Source organism: Anolis sagrei, chromosome 5 (assembly GCF_037176765.1).
Source record: "Anolis sagrei isolate rAnoSag1 chromosome 5, rAnoSag1.mat, whole genome shotgun sequence".
In the NCBI taxonomy this organism is placed as follows: Eukaryota; Metazoa; Chordata; class Lepidosauria; order Squamata; family Dactyloidae; genus Anolis; species Anolis sagrei.
This window is the reverse complement of record NC_090025.1, coordinates 195,030,191-195,044,057: the sequence shown is the minus strand read 5'-3', so window position 1 is coordinate 195,044,057 and position 13,867 is coordinate 195,030,191.

Below are 13,867 nucleotides of genomic sequence, written 5' to 3'. Positions count from 1 at the left end.
TAACATTATTTCATTGCTACTTCACAACTGTCATTTTTCTCCTGTTATGAAGCATCATGTAAATATCTGATATGTAGGATTTATTTCCATTCACGGGACCAAATTTGGCACAAATACCCGATACGCCCACATTTGAATACTGGTGGGGTTGTGGAGGTGTTGATTTTCTCATTTGGAAGTTGTAGTTGCTGGGATTTATAGTTCACCTACTATCAAAGAGCATTCCGAACTCCACCAACGATGGAATTCAACCAAACTTGGCATACAGAACTCCCATGACCAACAGAAAATACTGGAATGGTTTGGTGGGCATTGACCTTGAGTTTTGGAGTTGTATTTCACCCACCAGTCCATACTTCAAGAAATAAAGCCTGACTGCTCATTGGAGGGAAAAATAGTAAAGGCCAAGATGAAGTCCTTTGGCCACAACATGAGAAGAAAGGAAAGCTTAGAGAAGACAATGATGCTGGGAAAAATGGAAGGAAAAAAGAAGGAAAAAGGAAGAGGGGGCGACCAAGGGCAAGATGGATGGATGGCATCCTTGAAGTGACTGGATTGACCTTGAAGGAGCTGGGGGTGGTGATGGCCAACAGGGAGCTCTGGCCTGGGATGGTCCATGAAGTCACAAAGAGTCTGAAACGACTGAATGAATGAACAACAGTTCACCCACATCCAGAGAGTACTGTGGACTCAAACAATGATGGATCTGGACCAAGCTTGACACAAATACTCAATAATGCCCAAATGTGAACACTGGTGGAATTTGGGGAAAATAGAACTTGACATTTGGGAGTTGTAGTTGCTGGGATTTATAGTTTACCTTCGATCAAAGAGTATTCTGAGCCCCACCAATGATAGAATTAGGCCAAACTTCCCACACAGAACCTCCATGGCCAACAAAATACTGTGTTTCCTGACAGCCCACAGACAGCCTACTGGATGTTAGGAATTGTGGGAGTTGTAGTCCAAAACACCTGGAGGAAGGTGGAAGTTGACCCATGCCTGTTCTAGCTCCTAGTCCTAGTCCCATTCTCTTCTGCTTTGGCCAGACTGCTTCCCCTGGAATAACAGCCCTGTGTCCAGTTCTGGGCAAAGCAATTCAAGAAGGAGATGGTGGACAAGGTGGAAAGTTGTCCAGAGAAGGTCACTAAAATGGTCCAAGGTCTGGAATGCTAACCCTCCAAGGACAGGCTTCAAGAATTGGATATATTGAGCTTGGAGATGAGAAGATGAAGGGTCTTCCAACCTTATGATTCTCTTCACCAGCAGAGGAAGACAGAGTCCTTCCTGTTGGGTTCTGCCACAGCCCTGGGTTGAAGCCCATTGTAGGCGGTGATCTTACTGGAGGCTGGTATCTTTGCCATCCCTGCCGCTGCTGGGTTTCCTGTTCTTGCAGTGATAGCACAATGGGAGGGTCCTTGCAGCACAGGCGCCTCCGTTGTCAAGCAAAACAGCTGTTCTGTTTGCAAGCCTCCTCAGCCGTTTCCATAGACGTGGCTTGAGGTCACAAGGAGGTTTATCAGGGCCTTGAAACATGTGCTGAGCAATGCACCCGACACTGGGTTGCTGGTTTTCTTGAAATTCCTCTGAAAGGGTCAGGGTGTTTGCCTTCAATTCTTTGGAAAATCTTATTTGAAGACGCAAAAAGGGAGATGTACCAGAGTCTGGAAAAAGGTCTCTAATTGGACTAAGGCCGAATCTGCACTGCTCTGAAGGCTGAAGAAATCCAACACCTGGCAGATACCCATGATGCTCAGGGATTTTTCAAAGCCACAAAGGTCATCTATGGACCAAGAAACCATGGCATACAGCCTCTACGCTCATCAGATAGAACCAAACTTCTGAAGGACAAAAATCAATTGCACTATGTTGGAAAGAACACTACCAAAGCCTCCTGAATGTGGCCGAAGAGGCTCTCTCACAAATCCTGCAACAACAAACCAGGGATGAGCTTGCAGCACTGCCATCAGCCAACAAAAAAAAATAACAAAGCCAGCGGACCTGATGGGATCCCTCCTGGAATCTCATGTGCTGTAACATCTTTTTGGCTTTTTAAGTCCCTTCCACTGTGTTTTTCAGTGTTTTTATGAGTAATGGTCACTTGTTGGTCACCAGCTCATTGAAAAGGTGTGGGTGACTGAGAAGATTCGATGGTTGTTTAACCTCCTCCCCTGAAACCTTTAGCAACCATGGGGAAATAATAATAATAATAATAATAATAATAATAATAATACTTTATTTATACCCCGCCACCATCTTCCCAAGAGACTTGGAGCGGCTTACATGAGGCCAAGCCCAACAACACATCAATAAAAACCAAAAAAAAGCAATAAACAAAAACAAATACAATACAATTAATGTAAATCACATATAAACAATAACACACATGGATTTAAAAAGTTTTAAAAAGTCATCAGGTTTGCAGACGACACCAAATTGGGAGGGATAGCCAATACTCCAGAGGACAGGAGCAGGATTCAAAACGATCTTGACAGATTAGAGACTAACAAAATGAAGTTCAATGGGGAAAAATGCAAGATACTCCACTTTGGCAGAAAAAAGTAAATGCAAAGAGACAGAATGAGGAACGATGAGGCCTGGCTCGAGAGCAGGACGTGAGGAAAAGATCTGGGAGTCCTCGTGGACAACAAGTTAAACATGAGCCAGGAATGTGATGTGGCGGCAAAAAAAGCCAATGGGATTTTGGCCTGCATCAATAGGAGCCTAGTGTCTAGATCTAGGGAAGTCATTTATTTATTTATCGTGTCATCAGCAACCATTGTATTACAATTCTAACAGAGCAAAACAAAACAGAGATTAAAAAGAAAAAGGAAAAAAAAGAAAGAAAAAAACCACACAGATTTTGTAAATTTGGTATTTGGTTAAATGTCCTTTGACCAGTATCTGGCCACCTGGAGTGCGTCTCTGGGGTTGCCGCAAGAAGGTCCTCCATCGTGCATGTGGCAGGGCTCAGGGTGCATTGCAGCAGGTGGTCAGTGGGTTGCTCTTCTCCGCACTCGCATGCCGAGGATTCCACCCTGTAGCCCCATTTCTTAAGATTGGCTCTGCATCTCGTGGTGCCAGAGCGCAATCTGTTCAGTGCCTTCCAAGTCGCCCAGTCTTCTGAGTGCCCAGGGGGGAGTCTCTCATCTGGTATCACCCATGAATTGAGGTGCTGGGTTTGGGCCTGCCACTTTTGGACTCTCGCTTGCTGGGGTGTTCCAGCGAGTGTCTCTGTAGATCTAAGAAAACTATGTCTTGATTTAAGTCGTTGACGTGCTGGCTGATACCCAAACAGGGGATGAGCTGGAGATGTCTCTGCCTTGGTCCTTTCACTCTTGGCTGCTACTTCCCGGCGGATGTCAGGTGGTGCAATACCGGCTAAGCAGTGTAATTTCTCTAGTGGTGTGGGCGCAGACACCCCGTGATAATGCGGCATGTCTCATTCAGAACCACATCCACTGTTTTAGTGTGATGAGATGTGTTCCACACTGGGCATGCATACTCAGCAGCAGAGTAGCATAGCGCAAGGGCAGATGTCTTCACTGTGTCTGGTTGTGATCCCCAGGTTGTGCCAGTCAGCTTTCGTATGATGTTGTTTCTAGCACCCACTTTTTGCTTGATGTTCAGACAGTGCTGCTTGTAGGTCAGAGCACGGTCCAGAGTGACTCCCAGGTATTTGGGTGCGCTGCAATGCTCCAGTGGGATTCCTTCCCAGGTAATCCTCAGAGCTCGGGATGCTTGTCTGTTCTTAAGGTGAAAGGCACATGTCTGTGTTTTAGATGGATTGGGGATCAGCTGGTTTTCCCTGTAATAGGCAGTAAGAGCACCTAGAGCTTCGGAGAGCTTCTGTTCTACCATCTCAAAGGGATGGTAGAAGTCATGCTCCCCATGCTCTATTCCGCTTTGGTTAGACCACACCTGGAATATTGTGTCTAATTCTGGGTACACAATTCAAAAGAGATATTGACAAGCTGGAATGTGTCCAGAGGAGGGCGACTGAAATGATCAAGAGTCTGGAGAACAAGCCCTATGAGGAGCGGCTTAAGGAGCTGGGCATGTTTAGCCTGAAGAAGAGAAGGATGAGAGGAGATATGATGATAGCCATGTATAAATATGTGAGAGGAAGCCACAGGGAGGAGGAGGGAGCAAGCTTGTTTTCTGCTGCTCTGGAGACTAGGATGCAATGGAATAATGGCTTCAAACTACAAGAGAGGAGATTCCATCTGAACATGAGGAAGAACTGACTGTGAGAGCCGTTCAGCAGTGGAACTCTCTGCCCTGGGGTGTGGTGGAGGCTCCTTCTTTGGAAGCTTTTATACAGAGGCTGGATGGCCATCTGTCAGGGGTGCTTTGAATGCAATATTCCTGCTTCTTGGCAGAATGGGGTTGGACTGGATGGCCCAGGAGGTCTCTTCCAACTCTAGGAATCAATGATTCTATGAAAAACCTTGTGTGTTATTGTTTATTTCCTCTCTCCCATTTCCCCCTTCGTTTGGAATTGCGTGGTAATTGCTTGCCTACCTATCCATTAAACCGATGAGCACCTCTGGTCAGTGCCTCTAATTGGTTCAACCACATTCCAAATGGGTTTGAACCGCATTGCGTTTCGGACTTAAGGATTAAGCCCAGGTGCCTCCCTCCCTCCTGGGGAGAGCCTTACATCCAATTGTTCTGAGACAGAGTCATTAAGGTATTAGGAACCTGACCTTTTGGTCACCACCAGGAAAAAAAGGCACTTATCTGGTGACATGGTCAATGGAAATCACCTGTTATTGTGGCACTTTCCTGTTTGGGGTTACCACGAGTGCATCGACACTGCAGAACTGATGCACTTTGGCGCCATTTGAATTGCCGTGGTTCAATGCTATACAATCATGAGAATTTTAGTTTGGTGAAGCACTAGCACTCCTGCGGATAAGGATAAAGACCCGTGGAAATTCAAGTAAGATAAGGGTTTCCCCTTGACATTAAGTCTAGTCATGTCCAACTCCGCAGGTTGGTGTTCATCTCCCTTTCTAAGCCAAGGAGCCGGTGATGTCCCTAGACACCTCGAAGGGCGCTGACCTTGAGTTTTGGGAGTTATAGTTCACCTACATCCAGAGATCGCTGCGGACACAAACAATGATCAATCTGGACCAAACTTGCCACGAATCCTCAATACAAATGTGAATACTGGTGGAGTTTGGGGAAAATAAGACTATGACATTTGGGAGTTGTAGTTGCTGGGATTTATAGTTTACCTACTATCAAAGAGCATTCTGAACTCCACCAATGATTGAATTGAACCAAACCTATCACACAGAACTCCTATGACCAATAGAAAATACTTGAAGGGTTTGGTTGGCATTGACCTTGAGTTTTGGGAGTTGTAGTTCACCTACATCCAGAGAGCACTGTGGACACAAACAGTGATCAATCTGGACCAAACTTGGCACAAATCCTCAATACAAATGTGAATACTGGTGGAGTTTGGGGAAAACAAGACTTTGACATTTGGTAGTTGTAGTTGGTGGGATTTATAGTTCACCTACTATCAAAGAGCATTCTGAACTCCACCAATAATTGAATTGAACCAAACATGGCACACAGGACTCCCATGACCAATAGAAAACACTAGAAGGGTTTGGTGGGCACTGACCTTAAGTTTGGGAGTTGTAGTTCATCTATATCCAGAGAGCATTGTGGACTCAAACAATGATGGATCTGAACCAAACTTGGCACAAGTACTCAAAATGCCCAAAAGTGAACACTGGTGGAGTTTGGGGAAAATAGGTCTTGACATTTGGGAGATGTAGTTGCTGGGATTTATAGTTCACCTACAATCAACCGCACTGAACTCCACCAACGATAGAATTTGGCCAAATTTGGCACACAGAACCCCCCTGTCTTGAAGGGACTGCTGACGTGAGCCTCCCTCCAGCCTCGCACACTCTCCCTTGCCTGCACATGTGCACCACTCTGCCATACACCGAGCACGCCTGCTCTTCTCTCTCTGTTTGGTCTCACAAACAGCCCTTCCCTTGGCTGAGAGGTTGACCAATCACAGCGGAGGATGGCTTTTTTGGGGAGGATTTGCCATCTGTTTCCAAAAAAGGAAGAGAAGGACAGGCGGAGAGATCTTCAGCCTTCTCTGCCAAAGGGGTTCCTAAGACCATCTGAAATACATGTTTTCTGATGGTCTTTGGCGACCCCTCTGAAACCCCCTTGTGACCCCCCCAGGGGTCCCGACCCCCAGGTTGAGAAACACTGGCATAAAAGAACCCTTTGAGCCTGGTTAGCACATGCTTTCATGCACATAGTCCACTTCATTAAATGCCTACGACGTTTATCATATGTCTTCCATATGCCGAAACAGGACAACAACAACGCAACTCAACTCTCTGCCTGAACGCAACCCCAAAGTAGTGAGTCCTAGTTCAATTAAGGAGAAGGCGAGGCCTGAAATAGAGACACCACGCTAGACCTGAAATGCTACCCAAACAGCGATGTGGCTTTCGCCGGAGGTTTTCTCCTTGGCTATATATATATATATATATGGCCACACCTTTTGTGCCGCTGATTCAGCTGCATTCCAAACCGCCAGCCGGAAGGCGTCGAGTAATTAATTGCCGTGCTGCTGTGTCAAAAAAAAAAAGGGTGTGTGTTTTGCATAGGCATGTGTGTCAATGGTGTGCAACTGGCACATGCTGCCATTAAGTCACCGGAAAAGGAGATTCGGCGTAGGCGCACCGAGGGAGGAAGTGGATGCCAACATTCTTGGCCGATGCTTAACGATGCCCCAAGGAAGATAGGGACGAGCAGCACAAAGGGCTTGAGCCATATGGGAACTTGGGCAACGGGGCATTATCGCACTATTATAGGGCATTAGAGCAATACGATATAGGCCGTTGCGGGAATATGAAAGTAAGGCTCATCCATGCCATTGGATTTCCCCATTATTATTACATATGGATGTAAGAGTTGCATGACAAAGACTGCTGAAAGGAAGTGAATCAATGCGTCAAGAGGTGCGGTACTTGGAGGAGAGTTCTGCAAAGGCCATGGGCTGCAAAACAAATAAATATGTCCAAGAACAAATCTAGCCTGAACTTGGATGATCAAGGAACGTAAAAAGAAGTGCAGACTGATTCAACCAGAGAAGTCAGACATTGCAGAACATGAGCCAATTCAATGTGGATTTTATACATTTACATGGAAGGGGCCCCAGTCAACTTTCAATCTTCCAATTCTATTATTGTATGATTCTATGAGCTTTGATTGACATTCTGTTGCCACTACATGTCAATTCTGTATCCGTGTTTGGTGCACTTTTTGTATTTTAGTGTTTTTATCTATGTAATTTATTGTAAATATTTTATGTTCATATATATTTCACTTTGTTGTACCCTTGGGTCAATGGGAGAGGCGGAAAATAAACAAACAAACAAATAAATATTATTGCTGTTATTATTATTATTATTATTATTATTACTACTACTACTACTAGCTGTACCCGCCACGCGTTGCTGTGGCCAACCTTCCCTCTTTCTCTCCTTCTTTCCCTCCTTCCTTCACTCTCTTTCCTTCCTTCTTTCCCGTCTTTCCTTCTCTTCTTCCTTCGTTCTCTATCTCTTTCCTTCCTTCCCCCTTTTTCTTTCTCTTCTGCTCTTTTCTTCCTTCTCTTTCCTTCCCTCCCTTTCTCTACATCTTCCCCCTTCCTTCGCTCCCTTTCTTTCCTTCTTTCCTTTTTTTCTTTCCTTCTCTCCTTCCTTCCTTCTCCAACTTTCCTTCCTTCCCCCTTTTTCTTTCCCTCCCTTTCTCTCCTTTCTTCCTTCTCTACATCTTTCCTTCCTTCTCTCTTTGCTTGCATGCTTCCTCCTCCCTTTCCTTCTTTCTTTCCCTCCCTTTCTTTTCTTTCTTTCTTTCTTTTTTTTCCTCCCCTTCCCTCCCTCTTTCTTCCTTTTTTCTGTATTGTCGTGTAGCTTTTCGTCATTTAGCTTTTGGGGGCTTTTTAAGTTCCTTTCTGCTGTGTTTTTCTGTGTTTTTTATGAGTGAAGGACATACATTGGATTGTTAGGTGTCTTGTGTCCTAATTTGGTTTCAATTCCCCCAGTGGTTTTTGAGTTCTGTTAATCCCACAAACGAACATTACATTTTATTTATATAGATATTTGAAATCCAACAAGATGAGCCCACAGCGAACAAGATCACTCTGCTGGCTGTTGTATTGGATCACATATCGGACCCTTCCCAAGTGTCTAGGACTGTGTGATGTATCGGCAAATAATGCGTGCAGATCCCTGTAAGATGTCCTCCTGCAGCTGGCAGATGGTAATTTTGTCAATACCGATTGTGTTTAAGTGCAGGCCAAGGTCTTGAGGCACTGCACCCAGTGTGCCAATCACCACTGGGACCACCTTGACTGGCTTGCGCCAGAGTCTTTGCAGTTCGATCTTTAAATCTCATATTGTGTCAGCATTTCCAGTTGTTTCTCTTCAATCCTGCTGTCACCTGGGATTGCAACATCGACAATCCATGCTTTGTATTTCCCCACGATCGTGAGGTCAGGAGTCTTGTGCTCCAAAACTCTGTCTGTCTGAATTCAGAAGTCCCAGAATAGTGTGACGTGTTCATTTTCTGTAACTTTTTCCTGCTTGTGATCCCACCAGTTCTTTGTCGCAGGCAGATGGTCTTTGTGGCACAAGTTCCAATGGATCATCCGAGCAATGGTGTTATGCCTCTGCTTGTAGTCTGTCTGCGAGATCTTCTTGCAGCAGCTGAGGATGGGATCTACTGTTTCGTCTGCTTCCTTGTAGAGTCTACACGGGATCTGTCAAAGACTTTTCAATTCTGGCTCTTGACTTCCCTCAATGTTGGTTCTTGACTGCCTTTCACATCGTTTGCCAGTGTGTGCCATCTATTTCCCTTGCAGAAGCCCTCTCTCTGCCTCCTGATTTTCTGTGCAGGTCAACTCTGTCGACATCACTACGCAGGTGTAATGAGTAGTGGATTATTGCTATTATTATTCTCTGTCAACCAAGGTTGGATTCATCCACAGTTCAACATCTTGCCTGCAAGAATGTCATGATGGTCCGCATCAAAAGCCTTACTAAATGGTTAAGAGGCAATATCTGTTTAAAGATCTTTTCCAAATGTTTAGGTGGGATCCCCTCCCCCTTTTTTTTAGGTTTATGTGGATCAGACTTCTACTTTGGAGCCTAGTGTCTAGATCTAGGGAAGTCATGCTCTCCATGCTCTATTCTGCCTTGGTTAGACCACACCTGGAATATTGTGTCCAATTCTGGGCACCACAGTTGAAGGAAGATAGTGAGAAGCTGGAATGTGTCCAGAGGAGGGTGACTAAAATGATCAAGGGTCTGGAGAACAAGCCCTATGAGGAGCGGCTTAAGGAGCTGGGCATGTTTAGCCTGAAGAAGAGAAGGCTTAGAGGAGATATGATAGCCATGTATAAATATGTGAGAGGAAGTCACAGGGAGGAGGCAGCAAGCTTGTTTTCTGCTTCCATGGAGACTAGGACACAATGGAACAATGGCTTCAAACTACAAGAGAGGAGGTTCCATCTGAACATGAGGAAGAACTTCCTAACTGTGAGAGCCGTTCAGCAGTGGAACTCTCTGCAGTGGAACTCTCTCTCAGTGGAACTCTCTGAGTGTGGTGGAGGCTCCTTCTTTGGAAGCTTTTAAACAGAGGCTGGATGGCCATCTGTCAGGGGTGCTTTGAATGCAATTTTCCTGCTTCTTGGCAGAATGCGACTGGACTGGATGGCCCATGAGGTCTCTTCCAACGCTAGGATTCTATGATTCTATTTCCACGAGTCTCATTTTGCATAACTTTAGGGCAGTTTCTGCAGAAGGAGATTGTCCTCCTGATCTGCCTTTCTTTGGACTATGCAATTCTCCCATCCTAATCTATTGTTTCTTCCAATTTGGTAAGGAAAGACTCAGTTCACATAATGGCCAAAGCGCTGGTCTGAACCAGTCTCGCTCCACTTCAGATCTGATATTACATGCATAACAGCGTAATGGATATTATAAAAAACAGGTTATTTGCTTTGCTTTGCCCTTGGAATGCGAGGCAAAATGTTTCGTAAGACCCGAGCAGAAAACCAAGCCGGAAATGTCCTGGAGGAGAAATGGTACCTGGATTAGAAGGGAGATGAGGAATGAAAACACCAACCCAGCCTCTGAAACGCAAGCTATTACTATAATTGGTGTTTTGCCTTTATCTTTTCCACACTCATCCACAGAGGAAATGTCAGGCTTCACCAGTTCAGTGAGCCAGCTTTGCACACAGGCAATTAAATCAGCATTCTCAAACCTGGCACCAAATTTTTGATACACCATCACCCATTATCCACAGCAAGCATGGTTTTTAAACAATGCTGGGGATGATGGGAGTCATAAAACCATAGAATTGGGCCATCTAGTCCAACCTCTTGCTATGCAGGAAATAATAATAATAATAATAATAATAATAATAATAATAATCCTTTATTTATACCCCGCTACCATCTCCCGAAGGACTCGGTGCGGCTTACAAGAGGCCGAGCCCAAATACATCAGTAAAACACAACAACAATAATACAGTAATAAAAAGCTCATAAACAAAGCAAAAAACATTAACAATGTTAATGGAAAAGCGCAATGAAACCATCCCTGACAGATGGCCATCCAGCTTCTGTTTAAAACTTTCCAAGGAAGGAGGGGCTTCCACCACACCCCAAAGAAAAAAGGAAGGAACGCTAGGGCATCTGCATGCAAAAGGTGGTGAAATGCTAACTAAGGATAGATCTTTATTAATGACTTAGATGAAGGGTTAGAAGGCAGGATCATCAAGTTTGCAGACGACACCAAATTGGGAGGGAGAGCCAAGACTCCAGAGGACAGGAGCAGAAGTCAAAACGATCTGGACAGATTAGAGAGATGGGCCAAAACTAACAAAATGAAGTTCAACAGTGACAAATGCAAGATACTCCACTTTGGCAGGAAAAACGAAATGCAAAGATAAAGAATGGGGGACGAGGCCTGGCTCGAGAGCAGGACGTGTGAAAAAGATCTTGGAGTCCTCGTGGACAACAAGTTAAACATGAGCCAGGAATGTGATGTGGCGGCAAAAAAAGCCAAGGGGATTTTGGCCTGCATCAAGAGGAGCATAGTATCTAGATCTAAGGAAGTAATGCTACCCCTCTATTCTGTTTTGGTCAGACCACATCTGGAATATTGTGTCCAGTTCTGGGCACCACAATTCAAGAGAGATATTGACAAGCTGGAATGTGTCCAGAGGAGAGCGACTAAAATGATAAAAGGTCTGGAGAACAAGCCCTATGAGGAGCGGCTTAAGGAGCTGGGCATGTTTAGCCTGAAGAAGAGAAGGCTGAGAGGGGATATGATAACCATGTATAAATATGTGAGAGGAAGCCACACTGGAGGAGGGAGCAAGCTTGTTTTCTGCTTCCCTGGAGACTAGGACGCGGAACAATGGCTTCAAACTACAAGAGAGGAGATTCCATCTGAACATGAGGAAGAACTGCCTGACTGTGAGAGCCGTTCAGCAGTGGAACTCTCTGCCCCGGAGTGTGGTGGAGGCTCCTTATTTGGAAGCTTTTAAACAGAGGCTGGATGGCCATCTGTCAGGGGTGCTTTGAATGCAATATTCCTGCTTCTTGGCAGAAAGGGGTTGGACTGGATGGCCCATGAGGTCTCTTCCAACTCTTTGATTCTGTGATTCTATGATTCTATAAGATAAGGAAAAGGCAGAGCTGCTCAACACCTTCTTTGCCTCAGTCTTCTCCTAAATAGCGATATAAAGGAGATATATATGCCTCTGAACACTCTTCCTCTGTTTACAAAAGCCTTGCTTTCTATCTATACTCTCATCATTTTAACTCTCATTAACTTTGGCACCTGACAAAATCATCTTCAGACAGTTGCTCTGAGAAAGACTGCGAAGGGCCTCTCTCAAGAATGTGGCCTTATGAATCTTCCTGAGACAGCCACAACCCAGTGTTGAGGTTCCATTTAGTTTGTGCATTTGCCCCACTGACAACATATGTCATCTTAAACACATACTTCCTGCTTACCTGGGCACAGGTGTCCTACTTTTGGCCTAGAAACTCCAATTCTCACTTGTTGTTGCATTACATTATGTAACACAATCTGAAAATATAATAATATAGTAAAATAATAAAACTTTATTTATACCCCGCCTCCATCTCCCCAAGGGGACTCGGGGCGGCTAACATGAGGCCAAGCCCAACAATTACAATAAGGCAAATGAATCTATATAAATAAAAATGTAATGTTTGTTTGTGGGATTATCAGAACTCAAAAACCACTGGATGAATTGACACCAAATTTGGACACAAGACACCTAACAACCCAATGTATGTCCTTCACTCAAAAAAAATTGATTTTGTCATTTGGTAGTTGTAGTTTCTGGGATTTATAGTTCACCTACCATCAAAGAGCATTCTGAACCCCACCAACGATGGCAATGAACCAAACTTGGCACACAGTTCTCCCATGACCAACAGAAAATACTGGAAGGGTTTGGTGGGCACTGGCCTTGAGTTTGGGAGCTGTAGTTCACCTCCATCCAGAGAGCACTGTGGACTCAAACAATGATAGATATGGACCAAACATGGCACTCATACTCAATATGCCCAAATACGAACAGTGGTGGAGTTTGGGGAAAATAGACCTTGACATTTGGGAGTTGTACTTACTGGGATTTATAGTTCACCTACAACCAATGGGGATTCTGAACCCCACCAACAATGGAATTGAACCAAACTTGGCACACAGTTCTCCCATGACCAACAGAAAATACTGAAAGGGTTTGATAGGCGGTGTCCTTTGGTTTTGGAGTTGTAGTTTACCTACATCCAGAGAGCACTGTGCACTCAAACAGTGATGGATCTGGACCAAACTCTACATGAATACTCAATATGACCAAATGTGAACACTGTTGGAGTTTGGGGAAAATAGAATCTTGACATTTGGGAGTTGTAGTTGCTGGGAGTTGTAGTTCACCTACAATCACAGAGCATTCTGAACCCCACCAATGAGAGAATTGGGCCAAACCTCCCACACAGAACCCCCATGACCACTTGAGTGGGCTGCAGGAACGCGTGGCAGGGGTCAGCTAGTACAACATAAAATCATAAACTAATAAAACAAATTATGCTGGGGAAAATGGAAGGAAAAAGAAGAGGGGCCGACCAAGGGCAAGATGGGTGGATGGCATCCTTGAAGTGACTGGCTTGACCTTGAAGGAGCTGGGGGTGGCCACAGCTGATAGGGAGCTCTGGCCTGGGCTGGTCCAGGAGGGCATGAAGAGTCGGAAGCGACTGAACGAATGAACAACAACAATACAACATATAGACTACAATAAAAATCAAAAGAAAATAATACAAAATAAACACAAGATATAACATAAATAACAAAACAATAACCAAGTGGGCAGGGCCAAATAGAACAAATAAGATTTTTAAAACCTTTTGATGAGATGGATGAGTAGGGTGATATATCTGGTGGGAGGTTCGGATGGGACAAACAATGGGATTTAGTTCACTGAAGGGTGAGATAAAGTGCACCGAAAGACATTGTGTGCTGAATTCTTCTGTTCCTGGTTTGAAAGTGTTATTTCCTGTTTAGTTTATTTATTTATTTAATTTATTTACATTATTTCTATCTTGCCCATTTCAGCCCGAAGGCGACTCAGGGCGGTATACACAGTCGGCACAATTCAATGCCAAAACAAAATACATACATTGATAAAGCAAAAACATCAAGTGAAATTAAACATAAACGACAGTGCATAATAAAGAATTTTAAAAGAGATTATGTCCTCTCGTTCAAATCTT